Source organism: Choloepus didactylus, chromosome 3 (assembly GCF_015220235.1).
Source record: "Choloepus didactylus isolate mChoDid1 chromosome 3, mChoDid1.pri, whole genome shotgun sequence".
NCBI lineage: Eukaryota > Metazoa > Chordata > Mammalia > Pilosa > Megalonychidae > Choloepus > Choloepus didactylus.
Window position 1 is genome coordinate 73133884 of NC_051309.1, and position 23356 is coordinate 73157239.

The following is a 23356-nucleotide window of genomic DNA, read 5'->3' on the forward strand; positions in this document are numbered from 1 at the left end:
AGAAGGTAAAGACTCCTGGAAAGACAAAGGATGATTGGGACATGCTCACTAATTGAACTTGTGGAACTCTCAGCCCTACTGTTAGGCTAAGGAAGTGGAATGGGAAATCAGAAAAGAAGGAGGTGAAATGTTCTCACTAAGCTTGCTATGACTAGAATAAACAAGATTTTTCCACTTAGGCATTTGACAAACATGAAAGTATTTATTCCCTCTTTCTCTTCTTTCCTGCTTTACTACATTTTTGACAAAAAAACAAAATACTTTTTATGACCAAGAATACAGCAGTTGCCACACAGACCAGCAGGAACCCAATGACATCCAGAGAGTGGTACTGGAACCAGGTGAGGTCATGGGCGGCTGGCCTGAGGTGTTTGGCTCCTTTGTGGTGCATAACAAACTTGATCCAGAAGACCGCTTGGTCCAGGGGCTTCACGGGCTGATCATGGTGGATCCTTGATAACCTCGTAGAATTCTCTTTATAACTAGAAGGTATATACATACAGAGAAATTAGTTTTTTTTTTTTCCTGCAGATACATATGTGATGCATATTATAAAAGTTATACAAGGCAAGGGTCATAGAAATGTTGAGGAAAAGATTTCTTTCTTACTCTGAGATGTACTTTGCTGGTTATATAACTTTTAAAAAGGTATAAAGGGGAAGGTGAGGTAGAAATATATTCTTAGCAGGTATGTGCACTTGAGAACAGAGGAAAAAGTGAAATAAACAGTTATGCACAATCACAGTTTTTCCAGGAAAAAATTGTGACATGTATGAGCTACAGTTTCCAGGCCTATGCCAAGTTCCAGACAGTGAATGTCCCAGATGGTGGGACAAGATCCATTAAAAAGTTCATAAGCACACCCTCTAATCTCTGTCTAGTAGAAGAGGGCTGACACAGGAAACTGGTGGTCAATGTTACTGAGTCAGTTTCTTAGTTTCCAAGTCGTTATACTGTGATACTTCTTGAATTGCATTCATTTGTGTGTTTGTGATGAAAGGATAGTGTCTCTTTTATTGGTACCAGGCTAGGATGCACACAAGACTAATTTAAGACTAACTGAATGTCAATAAAAACACCTTCTTAAAGGGTCTCTAATAAAACTGGAATCACAGCAGAAATAGTCATACATTCAATATCTCTAATTGTTTCCCAACAGCACAGGACAGAAGTTTCTGAATTTGAAAGGCAAGACATGTTTTCTCTTGAAGTTTTGTGGTGACTGACACAGAAATAGGAAGTTTTCCTTTGTTTGGGCTAGAAGTAAAAGTTCTGGCTTAATGACATGAAGACGTGTTGTTCATGAAAAGGTATCCAAATCAAAGTAGGACATTCTTGGACCTGGGGAGGAGGGAATATAATCCTCATTCACTAGTGAACATGACACTCTAGCATCAAGGACTAATTACTTTTGTGTTTCTTTTTAGTGTGTAATGAGAAAGAATTGTCATACTCCCTCACAGTTGGATTGAACCATAGATAAGGTCAAAATGGTATTCTATATAATTAAGTGTAATATATTTCTGATAAACTACAGTGGTGATGAAAGCCTATCTCTTGAAATTAGATATTTTTCAAAGTTTTTCTATTTAAAATAGAGATTCACAATATACATATACTTGATTGATAAAATTGTGTATGTGAAACCAAGTAACAACAGAGTATGCCTTTCTGGTAATGTGGTAAATTAAGCAAGGATCATGATCATATTAAAATAGATTGTTTTAATATTTTATGTATTAATACACATTGCGTTAAACTGATATAATATTCTAATAATTGTTACTAATGTGTTGTGTATGTATATATATATATATATATATATATATATATATATCTTACAATAGTCTAATAATTGATACTAATGTTTATGTATAATCTTTTGTGTTCCTTTTCTTTATGGAATAAAAGAATGGGACTTAAATACAAATGTGTATATATATATATACTACCCCATAGTCTTGTGTTCCCATGTAATTTGAGGGATAGGATTTAGTTTAGGGTTAACGTTAAGGTATTTTCTTGGAAAAAGTTATCAGCACAAGTGAATCTGAACTGCTTGCTTCAAAATTTTTCAGATTAAAAACATTTCAAGAAGCATTCATTATAATGAGGTGTAATGAAAAAAATGACACAAAAAACAGCTGTCAATAAAAACACCTATCAACTGAAGGAATGGTAATAGTCTAATATGTTAAAAATCAATTACAGCATTCATGAACATCTGAAAACTATAGTAAAACTTGTTACCCCTTCTTCACTCTTGAATTAGATGTCTATAATTTCCTGAAAATTATGCCTTATATATGCATCTATTAATATGAGTTCATTGATTAAAAAGTGGATGGGATGGAAAAGGAACAACTAGGGCTAACTCTTTATGATTAATCCAAGGCAGGTGTTATCTTGCCTATTAGAAATGAATTCCTTGCCTTCTTGATCTAATAAACACTGATAGAAGGGTATTAACAGATGGTTTTAAGCAACCAACATTCATTTAAAAAGCTTCACAAATTCCAAGTTCATCTTCTCCTTACTCCCTGAATTTCAGGTTTCAGAAAAGTGAATGAAGTATTATATCCACCCTTCAAATTTTGGCTATGAAGAAAAACATAATTGAGTCTAAGATAATACGAAGGCAAGTTAAAATATAATGCAAATTTACAATATCAGAGCAAAAGCTTTTAAACCAAGATGGAAAATATGACCTGAAAACTTGGAAACCATGTACAAATTGACATGAAATGTGAAGAATGCAGGGAGAAATTTTACAAAACTCAAAGAAGAGAGGATTTAAAGTGTAATAAGAATGTGAAGTAAAAGAAAAAGAGACCAAAAGTCAGATAATAAAACAATAGGTGATAAAGTATATTTTGAAAATTATAAAAATAAACTGGTAAAATAACTCTTTACTGAGGATTTTTTAAGATGGTGGATTAGGAGAGACAGAGCAAAAAAAGTTTCTGTGAAAAAACACTAGATAAAAAACAGAAAGTGCTCCAGAATACCAGTTCCAGGGATGCACCAGCTGGATAAGGTCTGCTAAATCCACAGGGTCCATGCACTTGGTGAAACTGAGTGTCTGCATTCTGAAACAAGTGAGTGAGTCTGCTGGAGAACTGGCAGCCATGATGCAGTCAGGAGAAACTGAGGGATGGTGTTTGGAGATGGATTAGTTTAAAAACTCAAAAGCAGCTGCAGATCTGACAGCAAGGACCACACATACAGCACAATGTGGAAGGCTTCCTACAATCCAAAAACATGCCTCAGTATCTGGTGTGGGCGATAGCTTTTCACACACTCACAGCTAATTGTCCCAGAGCTAGGAAGGTGGAGGTCTGTGAAAAGGGGGAAATTACCATGCCCCATTCAGCCATCTTTTCAGTGGGCTGGGAATACCCCTGCAGGGCAATGCAGCCCAGAACTATACCACACAGACAATCATGGCAGGAGCTGCTTTCCACAACCTGCACACACATCTCAGTATCTGGGATGTGTGATAGCCTTTTGCATACCCACAGCTAGTTGTCCTGGAGCTAGGAAGGTGGAGAGCTGCAAAAAGGGGAAAATTATCATGCACCATTCAGCCATCTTTTCAGTGGGTTGGGAATGACCCTAAGTGATGCAGCAGCCCAGAGCTTCCCTTGGAGACTGAGCTCACCTGTGATGTAGCACAGCCTTCCCTCAGCAGAGGCCTTAGAAGGGCAAGACTTGGAAAAGGGGCCCACATGGAAGTCCCAGGGACCATACACAAATAACAGGGACTTGTAGTTCCATGGCAGAGACAGACTGTGGGGAGATTGAGCTGAAAGTTTGGACTCCTATAATAGCTCTAAATCTCCAGGAACACATGGAAGATTTTATTATTAAAGCTGCCCTCCTTTCCTAACCACTAAGACATAACCCCCCATATTGAGAGCAGGCAGCACCAAATACACATGGAAATTGGGGGCACCAATTGGACCCCCACAAGATTCAGACCCCCACTCACCACTAAGACAAAGTTGGGGAGAACTGGCTTGAGGGGAATAGGTGGCTCATAGATGCCACCTACTGGTTAGTCAGAGGAAGTGCACTCCACCAAGCTGTAGCACTGGCAAATTAGAGATAATTGTTCAAATAAGCCTACATATCCTAAAAGAATACTAACAAGATAAGCAAATACCAAGAGGCCAAGAACAACAGAAAATTTTAAAGCATATGAAGAAACCAGAAGATATGTATAACCAAAAACCAAACACCTGAATCAAAAGATCAGAGGAGACACAATACTTGGAGCAATTAATCAAAGAATTAATGACAAACAATGAGATCGTGGTACAGGATATAAAGGACGTGAAGAAGATCCTAGAAGAGCATAAAGAAGAATTCACAAAAGTTAAAAAAATAGATGATCTTATGGAAATAAAAGAAACTTGATCAAATTAAAAAGATTCTGGATTCTCACAGTACTAGGTTAGAGGAAGCTGACAGCAAATCAGTGAGCTCAAAGAGGACAGAACAGAAAGTGAAAGAACAAAAGAAAGAATGGGGAAAAATAAAAGTAAATGGAAATGGATCTCATGAATATGATAGACAACATAAAAAGTGCAAATATGTTGCTGACAGGACAGTGAAGGAATGAAACACGGAAACAAAATATAAACTTAAGGGAGCAGGGGACTCAGATCCTGGTTGGAAAAGAGTGCCTCTGCTTGCTCCACACTATATTTATTAGCTTTACTTTATCACAAGAAATAGGGGAGTTACTAACAGGCTGGAGAAGGCAAAATAAAGAAGCTAGTAAGATAGGAAAGTCAGGGATAGGCCATTCAACACTTGCATGCTTTTTGTATCAACAATGCAGATGCTGCCCTGGACAGAGTTCCGTCTGGGCACGACTTAGTGTTTCAATGTCCACACCCTTGGGTATGTCAAGGACACAGTCCAAGCTCAGGCTATTTTCACACATTTCCCCCTTTTTGTTTTTGTAAGAAGAAAGCTGAGCAAGCTGTTTTCTTTTGCATTGCCAATGTTTATATCTTGTCGCATATCTGAAGGAATAATCTAGGTACAGGACTATAGTAAATGTTGTCATCATGGTCTTAAGACACACATCTTTATGAGGTGTGCCTGCACAGCATTCCATGTAGGCATGTGGCTTAGCATTCCAAGCCACCACCTCAGATATGGTCTAAGCAACATGGAAGACTTGGTTCCCCATATGTCCCCCTTTTTATTTCTTCAATGCTGACAAGATGGACCAAGCAGCTTCTTCCTGCTTTAGGTTTGAGAGGGTTTTTCTTGTGCACCTGGGGAAGCAATAGCAATAAGAGCCAACATTGCTGCAGTCAGGTTAGGACCTGTCATAGGCAACTGAGCTTGTTGGACTTGTTTTTCCACATCCTGACACAATTTTTTTTTATTTATCCCCAAGTGGGATGATGAGTTTCTCTAGTTCGGGGTATTGGCCCGAGCACTGTTGTCTTCAGATTCAGCCTCTGCATCTGCATCACTGGCGGCTCAACGTCCCACAGCCATTTTCTTTTCTTTTCTGGATTCATGGTATGGCTTCAGTCATTGAGCCAGAACCCAAATTGGTGCATGTCTGTCACCTGGGGAAACACAAGCATGGCCTCATCCCCATGTTAACAAGGTACCCATTGTCCACTCATTAGTCAACACATCTTTCCACCATATAGGAGGTACTTTGTGAAAATAATGTTTCATTGTTGTTTTTTTCTGCTGGGAAATGATGTTCTGCTGAAGTTCCACCCAGCTTTTCATAAAAATTAAGAAAATTAAGAGCAAAGAGGGCTTTGGACAAGTGCTCATGGGGAGAGCCTTCATCTCCCCCCTTTTGTTTAGTTAACATGGATTTTAAAGTATGGTGAGCATGCTCAACAATAGCTTGACCCTGAGGGTTATACAGAATACCGGTGGTGTGATGAATCTGCCAGGCAGTTGTGGAAGCTGCAAATTTGGTGGAGGAATAGGCGGGGCCGTTGTCAGTTCTGAGAGCTCGGGGAAGCCCCATGGAAGCAAAACAGACAAATAAATGTGCACGAACAGGACGAAAAGTTTCATCAGTTTGAGCAGTAGCCCAAAGAAAACTAGAATAGGTGTCAATGCAAACATGAACAGTTGCTAGATGGCCAAAAGATGGGATGTGAGTAACATCCATTTGCCAGAGATCATTAGGAGCAAGACAGCAAGGGTTAACTCCAGCCTTCTGAAGAGGTGGGGCAGTGATGAGCTGACAACTGGGGCAGGAGGAAACAATGTCCTTAGCTTGTGCTCTGGTAAGAGGAAAATGACCCATAAGACCACGCACATTAAGATGTGTCAATGAATGAAAATGCTGGGCTTCAGTAAAAACAGGTAGGAGTAATTTGTTAGCCGCTTCATTGCCCACCGAGAGAGGACCAGGCAATTGAGTGTGTGAACGAATGTGAGTAATATAAAATGGGGCAGCATGCTGGTGAATTGTCATCTGTAATTTCTGAAATAATTGGAGCAATGCCAGAGAAAGCTGCTGCTTGATTTGAGCAGTTTTGATAGTAGAAGCTACATGTACTACATAAGCAGAGTCAGACAAAATATTAATGGCCTCTGGGAAATCAGCCAGTACAGCTATTATCACAGCTAGTTCGGCTTGTTGAGCAGTAAAATTGGGCAACTGGAAGAGTTTAGACTTCGGACCAGTGTAAGCAGCGTGACCCTTAGAAGACCCATCAGTAAAAACAACAGGAGCATTAACTAATGGATCACAAGAAGTAATTTTAGGTAAAATCCACTGAGTGCATTGAATGAATTGAAAAAGGTCTTTTTTCAGGTAATGATTGTCTAGCTGACCTACATAATCAGTGAGGGCAATCTGCCAATATAAATGCTGTTGCAAAATTACAGAGAGTTCCTTTGCAGTTACTGGGTGTACAATTAAGCAAAGGTCAAAACCATTAAGTTGTTTTGCACACTTCCTGGCTTGTGCAACCAGAGTTGCTAGAAGATCTAGATAAGGGGAAATAGATTTTACAGAAGAATTGGGCAAGAACAACCACTTCACAAGCTTATTGTTTTGCAAAAGCAACCCTGTAGGGGAGTGTGGAGTGGAGAAAATAAGTAAAGACAATGGCTTCTGAGGATGGATACCAGACACCTGGGCCTGTTGAATTTTTGCTTCTACTAATTGTAATTCCTTTTCCACAGCAGGAGTTAAAGACCTTGGGCTAGTTAATTTAGAGTCTCCACAGAGTAAAGAAAACAAGTTCGTAAGTTCATAGTTTGCTATACCCACTTTAGGGCAAAGCTAATTAATATTTCCTAATAACTTCTGCAGATCATTTAAAGTGGTAACAGCATCTCTTTGAAGCTGTACCTTTTGGGGATGAATTGTTAACTGATCAATAGTGGAACCCAGACACTGCACTGGCAGGACACATTGTACTTGGAGCAATGTGTAAACCTGCAATTTGTAAAGCATTTTGAATAGCAATGAACAAGCCTTCTACTTCAGCTTCTTGAGGTGCAGTGCACAAGATATCATCCATATAATGAATGACATAAGCCTTGGGAAACTGCAAGTAGAGCAGCTGTAGGGCTCGGTCTACATAGTACTGGCAGATTGTAGGGCTATTTAACATGCCCTGAGGCAAAACTTTCCACTGATACCATTTAGAAGGAGTTTTGTTATTAAGTGATAATATAGTAAAGGCAAATTTTTCTTTATCTGAGGCTGCTAAGGGGATTGAGAAAAAATCAATCTTTGATATCAATAACTACTAACACCCAAATTTCAGGAATCATAGTAGGGTTAGGAAGACAGGGCTGTAAAGGTCCCATAGGTTGAATAACAGCATTAACAGCCCTTAAGTTAGTTAACATTCTCCACTTCCCTGATTTTTTCCTATTGGGGAATATGGGAGAATTCCAAGGGCTAAAAGATTCCTCAATATGTTGCAATGTTAATTGTTCCTGAACAAGTTCATGCAATGCCTCCAATTTTTCTTTAGTAAGTGGCCACTGCTCCACCCGTACCAGTTTTGTGGCAGACCATACTAACAGAATGGGTTGAGGAGGCAAATGAACAGCGGCCACCACTAAAAAGGTTTATACCCTAATCCAAATCGATCGTTTTTCAGTGAGATGTGAATGGGAGTAGAGGTTCCCTTCAAGTGCATACCCAAACCATGACCCGAGACATACCCCATGTCTGCCATCATGTTTTGACTTTGAATGCTATACACCCCATTGGGGGAGGGAGATGCACGGTAGCGCCCCATTGTTCAAGTAGATCCCTGCCCCATAAGTTAAGAGGCAAAGCGGCCACATACAGCTGCAAGGTGGCCTTTTGTCCTTCAGGGCCGAGGCAAGGCAGGATATTAACACTTTGCATTAATCCTTGTGGACAACCTAAACCAATTACCGTAATTGGTGCCTTTTGTAATGGCCAGTGCCATGGCCAGTGCTGTTGACTAATAATGGAAACATCATCACCAGGGTCAAGAAGGCCGCTAAAACTATGCCCATGAATAGTAAGTTTACACATAGGACGTGTCTCCTGAAGAGCCTCTGTAAGAAAGATTCCAGCTTTGCCAGTACTGCCAAAACTTTTATCTCATCACCATTTTGAGGAGCAACCAATGGGGATGTATGGTAATAATAAAAGCTGTGCAATCCTTTCACTCTTATGAGCAGTCCACGGAATCGTGGAGGACATAACCACTTGAATTTCTCCAGTGTAATCGGAGTCAATAACTCCAGTATGTATGCGAACACCTTTAAGATTAAGAGAACTGCATCCAAGCAAAAGACCCACCATCTCCTTAGGTAAAGGTCCATAATATCCAGTGGGAACATTAACAGGAGAATTACTAGGGAGAAGATACACCTCAGCATTAGCAGCAAGATCTACTGCTGCACTCCCTGCAGTGGCTGGGGAAATTTCCAAGAAGGAAGGCTTGGAGATGGTGGAAAGACTGCATGCAGATCCTGATGTTGGATCAGAAATGCTCCCTTTTGGTGAGGGTCTAGGAGCTTGCCCCAATTGTCATTTCCCGAAAGGGAGGTTCCATCCTTATGAAAAGCAGACCGGCATTGGTTAGCCCAATGCCGCCCTTTTTGACATTTTGGACACATCCCAGGCTGTTTTTGTGAGGTTTCATTTTTAGAGTGGTTACTTTCTTTCCTGGTATGGCCAACTTTTCTACAGGAAAAACATTTTCCTGGAAACTGAGCTCCAATTCGCAAATTAGCCATGGCCTGAGCCATCATTTCAGGTTTGTAACTCTCAGTCCCAAAGTCTTGGCATAAACGGATGTAGCCAGTAATGTCAGTTTTGCCTTTAAAAGGGGCTATGGCCCATTGACAATCTTTGTTAGCATTTTCATAGGCCAATAATTGCAAGATCGTATTAGGGGCTTCTAGATTATTCACTTGTTGCTTTATGGCCTCATGAAGCCGTGCAATAAAATCTGGATAAGACTCTTTTTGCCCCTGTGAAAACTTTTGAAAGGATTGTGCAGCTTTCCCTTTGGCTTCAATTCTATCCCAAGCTCTTAAACAACAATGCTGAATTTGTTCAATAACCTGATCATTAAAAACAGACTGGTTTTCAATAGTGAAATAAGCCCCAGTCCCCATTAATTGTTCAATAGTTATGTTTATGTTATTCTGATGATTATCAGCAGCCTGTATTTCAGCATGCTCCATCCACCAAGTTCTAAATTGCAAATACTCCCCTGAAGTGAGAACTGTTTGAGTTAATGTCCAATCAATAGGGATTAACCAGGAGCCCTCAGCCAAACCCTGAATGATGCCAAAAGTGAAGGGGGAATGAAGTTCATAGGTTTGGATTGAATTTTTAAGTTCCTTAATGACCTCAAAAGGAATGGATTCATGAGAAAAACTGTATAATCTGTTTGGATGGTTTGCATCTTGGTTGGGAGGCACTGCCTCAATGACTGTAATGGGAAAAGCAACAGGATAGCACATAGCTTCCAGATCCCCATGTCATTTAGCCTCCGCTAAACCTTGTTGAATGCCTGAAAGGTGGGCTGGCTTAGTTAACAGGGCACCGCCAGGCATGGGGAGAGATGGAGGAGGAGGTGGGGGCCATTCCTCCCAGCAAGGAGCCGTAGGAGGATGAGAGCCAGAATATAGGACTTTTGTATTTTTAGCTGGAGCAGTTTCATCATTCAAAAGAACATCAGGACCTAAGTCACCATCAAGTTCTTCCTCTTCCTCATCATCATCAGTTTTTAAAGGCTCAAGAACAGATTTAATTAAAGTCAAGGTAGACCAGATAGTAGTGGGTAGGTATACTCCCTGCAAATGTTTCTGCTTTAATTCTTTACCTACCCATTCCCAGTCATGCAATTCAAGAGAGCCAAGGGTAGGGAACCAGGAACAGTATTTTTCAATAACTTGCAACAATTCCAAAATTTGTGATTTCCCTACCTTAACACCACCAGCCCACAGCAGCTGTTGTAAGAGGGAAATATATGGTACATATTTATCATGTCCTTCCACATTACCCATTACCCTGCTATAATGCTCGGGGTCATTCTACAAGGAATGCATACAAAAGATGGCCATTACCTCCACCCAAGTTCCAGTGCAATTATACCTCAGTTATTTGAGCGATTCTTTTGTCAGGAACCAGGTCCGGTTCTTCGAGCCCCACATTGGGTGCCAGTTGTTGCTGACAGGGTGGCGAAGGAATGAAACATGGACACAAAATATAAAGTTAAGGGAGCAGGGGACTCAGAGCCTAGTTGGCAGAGAGTGCCTCTGCTTGCTCCACACTATATTTATTAGCTTTATTTTATCACAAGAAATGGGGGGAATACTAACAGGGCAGAGAAGGCAAAATAAAGAAGCTAGTAAGATAGGGAAGGCAGGGATGGGCCATTCGAGACTTGCATGTTTTTTGTATCAACAATGTGGATGCTGCCCTGGACAGAGTTCCGTCCAGGCAGGACTTAGTGTTTCAATGTCCACACCCTTGAGTATGTCAAGGACGCATTCCAAGCTCAGGCTCTTTTCCCACACAAATATAATTATCATTGGTGGTCTAAAAGGGGATCAGAAGAGTAAAGGTCTAGGAAGAGTAATCAAAGAAATCGCTGGGGAAAAATCCCTAAACCTTCTAAACAACATAAATACAGAAATCACAGATGCCCAACAAACTACAAACAGAATAAATCCAAATAAACACATTCCAAGACATATTCTGATGAGATTGTCAAATGCTGATGGGAAGGAGCAAGTTCCAAAAGCAGCAATAGAGAAGCAATTCACCAAATACAAAGGAAACAGCATAAGAATAAGCAGGGAGTACACACCAGCCACCATGGAGGTGAGAAGACAGTGGCATGACATATTTAAATTCTAAGACAGAAAAATTGCCAACCAAGAATCCTTTATCCATTAAAGGTTTCCTTCAAATTTGACGAGGGGCTTAAATTTTTCGCAAACAAATGCTGAGAGAATTTGCTAACAAGAGAACTGCCCTACTCAAGATACTAAAGAGAGCCCTACTGACAGAGAAAGAAAAAAAGGAGAGAGAGTTATGGCTGTAGATTCAGAACTAAAGATATTTAGTAAAGTTAGATTAAAGGACATTAAGAGAGAGGGGGGAAAATATATCTGACAAACATAAACCAAACAATAAGTTGGCTGATTTGAGAAATGCCTTCACAGTAATAACACTGAATGTTAATGGATTAAACTCCCCAATTAAAAGATATAAATTGGCAGAATGGGTCAAAAAATAAGAATCATCAATATTTTGCATACAAGAGACTCATCTTAGACACAGGGACACAAAGAAATTGAAAGGATGGAAAGGATGGAAAAAATATTTCATGCAAGCTACAGCCACAAGAAAGCAGGAGTAGCAATATTAATCTCAGATAAAATAGACTTTAAATGCAAGGATGTTATGAGAGACAAAGACCACTGCATAATAATAAAAGGGACAATTCAACAAGAAGAAATAACAGCCATAAATGTTTATGCACCCAATAAAGCTCCCCAAATACATGAGACAAACATTGGCAAAACTTAATGAAGGAATAGATGTTTCCACAATAATTGTGGGAGACTTCAATACAATACTCTCTCCTATAGATAGATAAACCAGACAGAAGACCAATAAGTGAACTGAAAACCTAAACAACCTGATAAATGAATCCGAATTAACATACACATTTAACATACACATATCACCAGGATACACATTCTCTAGTGCACATGGAACTTTCTCCAGAATAGATTATATGCTGGGCCATAAAAGAAGCTTCAATAAATTAAAAGAAAATGAAATTATTCAAATTCTCTGATCACAATGGAATAAAGTTAGAAGTCAATAACCATCAGAGACTTAGAAAATTCACAAATATCTGGAGGTTAAAGAACACACTCCCAAACAATCTGTGGATTAAAGAAGAAATAGCAAGAGAGATTTCAAAATATATAGAGATGAATGAAAATGAGAACACAACATATAAAAACCTATAGGATGCAGCAAAAGTGGTAGTGGTGGGGAAATTTATAGCTCTAAATGGAGACATTAAAAAGGATGAAAGAGCTAAAATCAAAGAACTAATGGAGCAACTGAAGAAGCTAGAAAATGAACAGCAAACCAATCCTAAACCAAGTAGAAGAAAAGAAATAACAAGGATTAAAGCAGAAATAAATGATGTAGAGAACAAATGCAAACAATAGAGAGAATAAATAACACCAGAAGTTGGTTCTTTGAGAAGATCAACAAGATTGACAAGCCCCAAGATAGAGTGCAAAATCAAAAAGAGAAAAAACCCAAATAAATAAAATAATGAATGAGAGAGGCAAAATTACTGTGGATCCTGAAGAAATTTTTAAAAAATATATAGGACAATACTATGAACAACTGTATACCAACAAATGAGATAATGTAGAGGAAATGGACAATTTCCTGGAAACACATGAACAACTCAGGCTGACCAGCAAAGAAATAGAATACCTCAACCAACCATTCACAAGCAAAGAGATCCAATCAGTCATCAAAAAGCTTTCCCATAAATAAATGCCCAGGGCCAGACAGCATCACAGGGGAATTCTAACAAACTTTCCAAAAAGAACTGACACCAATCTTACTTAAATTCTTTCAAAACACTGAAGAAAATGGAACACTACTTGTGCCAGTTTGAATGTATTGTGTCCCCCAAATGCCATTGTCTTTGTAGTTTTGTGGGGCAGAAGTTTTGTACTGGTTAGATTTGCTTAGAATGTGCCCCACTCAGCTGTGGGTGATGATTTAGATGAGATGTTCCCATGGAGGCATGGCCCCGCCCATTCAGGGTGGGCCTTGATTGGTGCAGCTATATAAATGAGCTGACTTGGGGGTAGAAAATGGAGTGCAGCTGTGAGTGACATTTTGAAGAGGAGCAAACTTGCTAGAGAGGAATGTCCTGGGAGAAAGCCATTTTGAAACCAGAACTTTGGAGCAGACGCCAGCCACGTGCCTTCCCAGCTAACAGAGGTTTTCCGGATGCCATTTGCCATCCTCCAGTGAAGGTACCTGATTACTGATGTGTTACCTTGGACACTTTATGGCCTTAAGACTGTAACTGTATAGCCATATAAACCCCCTTTTTATAAAAGCCAACCCATCTCTGGTGTTTTGCATTCCACAGCATTAGCAAACTAGAACACTACTTAACACATTTTATGAGGCTAACATCACTCTAATACCAAAACCAGGTAAAGATGCTACAAGAAAGGAAAACTACAGGCCAATCTCCCTAATAAATATAGATGCAAAAATTCTCAACAAAATACTTGCAAATAGAATGGAAAGGGACATTAAAAAAAATAATGCACCATTGCCAATTGGGGTTCATTCCAGGCATGCAAGGATGATTCAACATATGAAAATCAATCAATGTATTACAACACATGAACAAATCAAAAGCAAAAAATCAAATGGTCATCTCAATAGATGCTGAAAAAGCATTCAACAAAATTGAACATCCTTTCTTGATAAAAACATTTCAGTAGGTAGGAATTGAAGGAAATTTCCTCAGTATGATAAAGAGCATATATGAAAAACCCACAGCCAGCATAGTACTCAATGGTGACAGACTGAAAGCCTTCCCTCTAAGATCAGGAACAAGACAAGGATGCCTTCAGTTGCCACTGTTATTCAACATTGTGCTAGAGGTGCTAGCCACGGCAATCCAGCAGAACAAAGAAGTAAAAGGCCTCCAAATTGGAAAGGAAGATGTAAAACTGTCATTATTTGCAGATGATATGATCTTACATCTGGAAAATCCAGAGAAATCAACTATACAGCTATTAGAACTAAAAAACAAATTTGGTAAAGTAGCAGGATGCAAGATTAATGCACATAAGTCACTAATGTTCCTATACACTAGAAATCACCTAACTGAAGAGACACTCAAGTAAAAGATTCAATTTTCAATAGCAAGAAAAAATAAAGTACCCAGGAATGAACTTAACCAAAGATGTAAAAGACCTATACAAAGAAAATTATATAACTTTACTAAAAGAAATAGAAAGGGATCTAAAAACATGGAAAAATATTCCTTGTTCATGGATAGGAAGGCTAAATGTCAATAAGATGAAAATTCTACCCAAACTCATCTACAGATTCAACGCAATCCCTATCACAATTCCAACAACCTACTTCACAGACCTGGAAAAGCTAGTTATCAAATTTATTTGGAAAGGGAAGATGCCTTGCATTGCTAAAAACATTCTAAAAAGGAAAATTGAAGTGAGTGGACTTGCACTCCCTTGCTTTGAATATTATTATAAAGCCACAGTAGTCAAAACAGCATGGTTATGGCACAAAGAAAGACATATTGATCAATGGAATTGAATTGAAAGTTCAGAGATAGACCTCCAGATCTACAGTTGACTGATCTTTGATAAGGCCCCCAAAGCCACTGAACTGAGACATAACAGTCTTTTCAACAAATGGGGCTGGGAGGTTTGGATATCCATATCCAAAAGAATGAAAGTAGACCCCTACCTCACACCCTACACAAAAATTAACTCAAAGTGGGTTAAAAACCTCAGCATATGAGACAGGACCATAAAACTCCTAGAAGATAACATAGGGAATCATCTTCAAGACCTTGTATTAGGCGGCCACTTCCTAGACTTTACACCAAAAGCACAAGCAAGAAAAGAAAAAATAGATAAATGGGAACCCCTCAAACTTAGAAGTTTCTGCACCTCAAAGGAATTTGTCAAAAAGGTGAAGAGGCAGCCAACTCAATGGGAAAAACATTTGGAAACCATGTATCTGATAAAAGACTGATAACTTGCATGTATAAAGAAATCCTACAACTCAATGACAATAGCACAGACCACCTAATTTTAAAATGGGCAGAAGATATGAAAAGACAGTTCTCTGAAGAGGAAATACAAATGTCCAAAAAAACACATGGAAAAAAAAATGCTCAGCCTCTCTAGCTATTAGGGAGATGCAAACTAAGACCACAGTGAGATTCTATCTCACACCAATTAGACTGGCTCCCATTAAACAAACAGGTAACTACAAATGCTGAAGAAGATGTGGAGATAATAGAACTCTTATTCATTCTTGTTGAGACTCTATAATGGTTTAGCTTCTCTGGAAGTTCCTTAGAAAACTAGATATAGAGTTACCCTTTGATCCAGCAATCACACTTCTCCATTTATACCCAGAAAGAGATATGTGCACACCAATGTTCACAGCAGCAATATTCACAGTTGCCAGAAAATGGAAACAACTCAAATGTCCTTCAACAGATGAGTGGATAAACAAAATGTGGTATATATACACAATGGAATACTATGGGGCATTAAGAAAGAATGATGAAGTGAAACATATGACAACATGGATGAAACTGGAAGGCATAATGCTGTGCAAAATAAGCCAGGCACAAAAACAGAAATATTATATGTTACCACTAATGTGAACACTGAAAAATGTAAAATAAATGGTTTATAATGTAGAAGGTAGAGGACCTAGTGATAGATAGCAAACAGTGAAGGGTAATGATAACCTAATAAGAACATATAACCTATCATGAGTAAATTTAACATTCTGGGATTGCTTAGGAATGACTAAAGTTTGTTAATTTCTCATGGATATAGCAGGAACAAGTTCACAGAAATGTAGTTATTTAGGTTATCTGTTTTTCTTATTCGTTTGCTGTATGTTTTCTTGGGGTAGAGTAGGAACATCTTGGAAGTACTGTAGTTATGTTATTTGTTTTTTTCTTATTCTTTGTTTTGGTTTTGTTTGAAATGTGATTTTGTTGTCTGTTTTTTTTTTTAATTTTTTGATAAAATTAACTTAAAAAATAAAAAAAAAAATATGTACTGCACCCCTGAGGAGATGGGGGAAATACAGAGGTATTGGGCTTCCTCACCTGGATGGTTGCTGATGTTTCCACAGACATTGAGGACTTGATGTGCCAAACCCTCTATCATGGAACTTCCCATTAAGAAGCCTATTACTGCAAAGGAGAGGGTAGGCCTGCTTATAATGGTGCCTAAGTGTCTCCCCTGAATCCCTCTTTTTTGCTCAGATGTGACCCTCTCTCTCTAGCTAAGCCAACTTGACAATTGAAATCACTCTCCTCCCCACTACAAGGGATCTGACATCCAGGGGTGTAAATCTCCCTGATAACATGGAATATGACTCCTGGGGAAGAATCTGGACCCAGCATTGAGTGATGGAGAACATTTTCTTGACCAAAAGAGGGATATGAAATGAAATGAAATAAAGTTTCAGTGGCTGAGAGGTTCCAAATGGAGTCAAGGTGTCACTCTGGTGGGCACTCTTATGCACAATATACATAACTCATTTTAGGTTTTAATGATTTGGAGTAACTGGTAGTAAATACCTGAAACTACAACCCAGTAGCCTTGAAGCTTGAAGATGATAATATAACAATGTAGCTTACAAGGGGTGACAATGTATTCTGAAAGCCTTGTGGATTATACTCACCTTTATCCAGTGTATGGACAGATGAGTAGAAAAATGTGGGCAAAAATTAAAGGAAAAATTGGGTGGGCAGTGGACAATTTGAGTGTTCTTTTTCTGCTCTTTTTTTTTTTTTATTCTTATTTTCACTTTTTCTGGTACAAGTAAAATGTTAAAAAAATAGATTGGGTGATCAATTAACAACTATATGATGGTAATGTGAACAACTGATTGTATCCTTTGGATGATTGTATGGTGCGTGTATAAATCTTAATAAAAATAGAAATAAAAAATAACACTTTCCTAAATTAATGAAGAAATTAGAAAGAGTTTGCAGTGTTCAAACAGAAAAGGCCAATTAAAAATTTTTAGTAAATACATAACAGAATCACCATGAATTAAGAAGACAGAAATTGATTAGAATAGTACAGAGAAAATAATAGAGGACAGAGGAAAATACTTCAACTTTAGGAAACCCTGAAATAGATAATAGTAGGGAATAAAATTTGGAACAGAAAGTTGTTCTAATGAATAGTAAACAAAAAAGAAAATTATGAGGAGAAAAATTGAATTATTTATTATCCTGGATTTGAAGTGTTATCACAATACACTACAACCTAGGGAAAAATACATGAGATGATTCATAATGACATATCACAATTTCTAAATTATAAAGATACTTTTTTCCAGTCTGAAAAAAAAAAAAAGCTTAAGAAGAGAGCATGGTTGGACAGTCCTCAAGATTCTAAAGTGGGGAGTTCTGAAAAGATGGTAGATATGGAAAGACAGAACTTATTCCTCCACAAAACACCTGAAGAACAGGCAGAGTCTGTACAAAGTAGTAGTTATGAGACCAGGGAAGGAGTAGGAGACCAGGGAAGGACCATTGCAACATTTATGGAAGAGCTGGATGAAGAAAGGGAGAAACTGCATTGGAGAAACTGTGACAGAGAAACTGCAGTGAATGACTGAACTCAGCCACAGCTCTCAGTGCCTATCCTCCATTCTTGAGCCTGGAAACTTTGGTTCTGCCCAGTTCTCTCCCAGATGGCTGCTGCAGACTAACAGGGACAGGGAAACACTCCCCTCAAGATCAGTGAGGGATGCAGCACAGCTCTGATCTAACTGTTGGCCTGGGAAATTGATCCTCTGGTTCCACAGCCCTGGTTCTTTCCAAGCAAGAGACCAGGATGCTCCTGGAAACATTGTTTCCACACAGAAAGAAACTTTGGTTAGTGTCTCAACTCTTCCATGGTTCTTGATGCACCTCCCAATACTTGAGTCTGACAACTTCTGGTTAACCCAGTTCTCACCTAGCTGGTAGCTGTGGAATGTGAGAATCAGGGAAGCCCCACTACCTGGGAACAGAGAAGGATATGGACAATTATGAACAAACTGTTGGCCAATGGAAAAGGATCCTGTGGTCCTGAAGACTTTGACATTTCTGGGCAGGTGCCCAACAAACCTTGGTGCTATTATTTCCACACACTTAAGAAGCAGAGGGTATAGAGGGCTAAAAAATAATACACCTTTGTAGGGATGTGGGGAATAGGTTGCTGATGAGCTCCATCTGCTGGGAAGACTGGGAAGGTGCAATAATGAGAACTGCTTTCCTGACCCTCTCCCAGGGCTCTTTGGAATTGGACTGCACTCCCTGCATGGGACCTCAGCCCTGTTTTGGCTGGTAAACACTGATGCAACAATTTCCAAAGAAGACCTTTAATACCAACCAAATCAACAATAAAATCTTAGACAAAAGAGGGAAATTGACTTTCAAAATAATCTTGTCAAGATTATCAGATGCCCAGATACCAGCAAAAATATTACAAGACTTATTAAAAATAAGAAGATATGGCCAAGTCAGATGATCAAATTAAAAAGTCAGAGGACATACAGGATTTGGAACAACTAATCAAAGATGTTCAAATAAATCTCCTACACAATTTCAAACATACAGCAAAATATTAAGACACAAGGAGAACACAAAGAATTTGAAAGAATACCTAGAGAAATAACAGATCTTATGGTAATGCACTGTGTTAATGAAGTGAAGTATATACTAGAGACACAACAGCTGATATGAAGAGGCAGAAGAAAGGATCAGTGAGCTAGAAGACAGAGCATCTGAATTTGAATAGACAAAAGAACAAATGGAGAAGAAAATGGAAAAATTTGAGTAGGGTCCTAGGGAAATGTTTGACAATATAAAGTGCACAAGAATATGCTCACAGGTGTCCCAGAAGGAGAAGAGAAGGGCAAAAGCCCAAGAAGAATATTTGAGAAAATAATGGCTGAAAATTTCACAAACCATTAAAAGACACAAAAATACAAATTTGAGAAACTCAATGTACTCCAAACAGAATAAATCCAAATAGACTCACTCCAAGACACATGGTAATAAGACTGTCAAACACCAAAGAGAATATGAGAATCCTGAAAGCAGCAGAGAAAAGCAATTCACCACATGCAAGTGAAGTCACATAAGACTTGTGCTGATTTCTTATTACATACCATTGAGTTGAGAAGGCAGTGGTATGATATATTTAAGAAAATGAAAGAGAAAAATTGCTAGCCAAGAATTCTTTATCCAGAAAAGCTTAGTTCAAAAATGGTTAGGGAGAGTTTAAAATATTCAGAAGCTAAGAGAGTTCATCAAAGTGTCCTGCCCTACAATACTATAGGGAGTTCTACTACATGAAAAGACAGGAGAGAGAGGCTTGATGGTGACTATACAAATGAAGATTATTAGTGGTGGTAACTAAAAGATAGTAAGAGGGTAAAAACTATATCTGAAAAATAAGAGCCAAAGGATAAATGGTTGATGAAAATACTGGTATTAAGTAATAACATTAAATGTTAATGGATTAAACTCTGCAATCAAAAGGCACAGATTGGCAGCATGGATAAAAAATATATGACCCATTTATATGCTGTTTACAAGAGACTCATTTTAGACCCAAAGCTACAAATAGGTTGAAAGTGAAAGGGTGAAAAAGGTATTCCATGCAAGTAGTAAACAAAAAAACAAAAATGAAAACAAAAACAAAAAACAAAAAATTGAGGTAGTGATACTAATGTCAGACAAAATAGACTTTAAATGAAAAAAAAAATATAAGAGACTAAGAAGGACACAGTATATTATTAAAATGGGCAATTCTCCAAGAAGAAATAAGAATCATAAGTATATATGCACCAAATCAGATGTCCAAAGTATAAGAGGAAAAACACTGACAAATTGATGGGAGAATTAGGCATCTCTATAATAGTAGTAGAGACTTCAACACATCACTCTTTTCAATAGATAGAACATATAAACAGAGATTCAGTTAGGACACAGAGAACCTATATAATATGATGAATTAATCAGACCTAAAAGACATGTGTAGAATATTGCAACCCAAAAAGCAGAATATACATTCTTCTCAAGTTCTAATGGAATATTCTCCCAGGATAGAACACATGCTGGGGCACAAAACTACTCTTAATAAATATAAAAAAAAGTTTAAAATAACACAAAGTGCTCTCTATGATCATAATGGAATGAAGCAGGAAACAAATAAAATGCAAAAAATGGAAAATTCACAAATATAGGTTAAACAAAACACTTTTAACAATAAAAGGCCAAAGTAGCAATAGCAAGAGAAATCAGTAAATATCTCAAGAAGAATGAAAAGAAGAACACAACATTTCAAAATTTCAGGGATGCAGCAAGGTCAGTGCTGAGAGGGAAATTTATAGCCCTAAACACCGACATTAAAAAGAAAGTGAGAACTAAAATGAAAGATATAACTGAACACCAAGAGAAACTAGGGAAAGAACAGCAAACTAATCCAAAAGCAAGCAGAAGGAAAGAAACAACAAAGATTAGAGCAGAAATAAATGCAGAGAGATTTCAAGGAACAATAAACATGGAATACTTTTCCATCTTTTAAGGTCCCCTACTATTTCCTTTAGAAGAGTTATGTAGTTTTCTTTGTATAGGTCTTTTACTTCTATGGTTAAGTTTATTCCTAGGTACTTTATTTTTTCTTGCTATTAAAAATGGAATATTTTACTTGAGTGTCTCTTCAGTTAGGTGATTTCTAGTGTATGGGAACATTACTGACTTATGTGCATTAATCTTGTATCCAGCTACTTTGCTAAATTTCTTTATTAGCTCTAGTAGCTGTATCATTGATTTCTCAGGGTTTTCCAGATGTGAGATCATATCTTCTGCAAACAATGACAGTTTTACTTCTTCCTTTCCAATTTGGAGGCCTTTTATTTCTTTGTCTTGCCAGATTGCCCTGACTAGCACTTCCAGCACTATGTTTAATAACAGTGGTGATAGCAGTCATCCTGGTCTTGTTCTTGATCTTAGAGGGAAGGCTTTCAGTCTCTCACCATTGAATACTATGCTGGCTATGGGATTTTTGTATATGCTCTTTATCATATTGAGGAAGTTTCCTTCAATTCCTACATTTTGAAGTGATTTTATCAAAAAGGGATGTTGGATTTTGTCAAATGCTTTTTCAGCATCCATTGAGATGACCATTTGATTTTTCTCTTTTGATTTGCTAATGTGTTGTAATACATTGATTGATTTTCTTATGTTGAACCATCCCTGCATGCCTGGAATGAACCCCACTTGGTAATGGTGTATGATTTTTTCAATGGATAGGAAGGCTAAATGTCATTGAGATGTCAATTCTAGCCAAACTCATCTATAGATTCAATGCAATCCCAATGAAAATTCCAACAACATACCTTGTTGACTTGGAAATGCTAGTAATTAAATTTATTTGGAAACAGAAGATGCCTTGTATTGCTAAAGACAATCTAAAAAAGAAAAATGAAACGAGAGGACTTACAATCACTGACTTTGAAGATTATAAAGCCACAGTTGTCAAAACAGCATGGTACTGGCACAAAGAAAGACATATTGATCAATGGAATCAGATTGAGAATTTGGAGAGAGACCCCCAGATCCATGGCTGACTGATCTTTGATAAGTCCCACAAAGCCACTGAACTGAGACATAACAGTCTTTTCAACAAATGGGGCTGGGATGGTTGAATATCAATATCCAAAAGAATGATAGAGGACCCCTACTTCATGCCCTACACAAGATTAACTCAAAGTGGATCAAAGATCTCAATATAAAAGATAGTACCATAAAACTCCTAGAGGATAATCTAGGGAAACATCTTCAAGACCTTGTATTAGGCAGCCACTTCCTAGACCTTACACCCAACACACAAGCAAGAAAAGAAAAAATAGATAAATGGGAACTCCTCAAGCTTAGAAGTTTCTGCACCTCAAAGGAATTTGTCAAAAAGGTAAAGAGGCAGCCAACTCAATGGGAAAAATATTTTGGAAACCATGTATCTGACAAAAGACTGATATCTTGCATATATAAAGAAATCCTACAACTCAGTGACAAAAGTACAGACAGCCCAAGTATAAAATGGGGAAAAGTTATGAAAAGACAGTTCTCTGAAGAGGAAATACAAATGGCCAAGAAATACAGGAAAAAATGTTCAGCTTCAATAGCTGTTAGAGAAATGCAAATTAAGACCACAATGAGATACCATCTCATACCAATTAGAATGGCTGCCATTAAACAAACAGGAAACTACAAATGCTGGAGAGGATGTGGAGAAATTGGAACCCTTATTCATTGTTGGTGGGACTGTATAATGGTTCAGCCACTCTGGATGTCAGTCTGGCAGTTCCTTAGAAAACTAGATATAGAGTTACCCTTTGATCCAGTGATTGCACTTCTTGGGATATACCCAGAATATCTGAAAGCAGTGACACGAACAGATATCTGCACACCAATGTTCATAGCAGCATTGTTCACAATTGCCAAGAGATGGAAACAACCCAAATGTCCTTCAACATGAGTGAATAAATAAAATGTGGTATATACACATGATGGAACACTATGCATCAGTAAGAAGGAATGATGTCATGAAACATATGACAACATGGATTAATCTTGGAGACATAATGCTGAGTGAAATAAGCCAGGCACAAAAAGAGAAATATTATATGCTACCACTAATGTGAACATTGGAAAATGTAAAACAAATGGTTTAAAATGTAGAATGTAGGGGAACTAATGATAGAGAGCAATTAAGGAAGGGGGAATGTTAATCCAAGAAGAACAGATAAGCTATTGTGGGTAAATTTAACATTCTAGGAATACCCAGGAATGAGTATGGTCTGTTAATTTCTGATGGGTATAGTAGGAACAAGTTCACAGAAATGTTGCTATATTAGGTTACTTTCTTGGGGTAGAGTAGGAACGTGTTGGAAGTAAAGTAGTTATCTTATGTTAGTTGTCTTTTTCTTACTCCCTTGCTATGGGGTGGTTGAAAAGTTTTTTCTATTGTATATTTTTTATTT

The 23356-nt window shown here is 38.0% G+C and overlaps 1 pseudogene; it reads right to left on the minus strand.

Moving 5' to 3' along the window:
* Positions 1-202: 202 nt before the first annotated feature.
* The window catches only part of LOC119529479, a 90897-nt pseudogene continuing 67743 nt past the window's right edge, over positions 203-23356 (minus strand).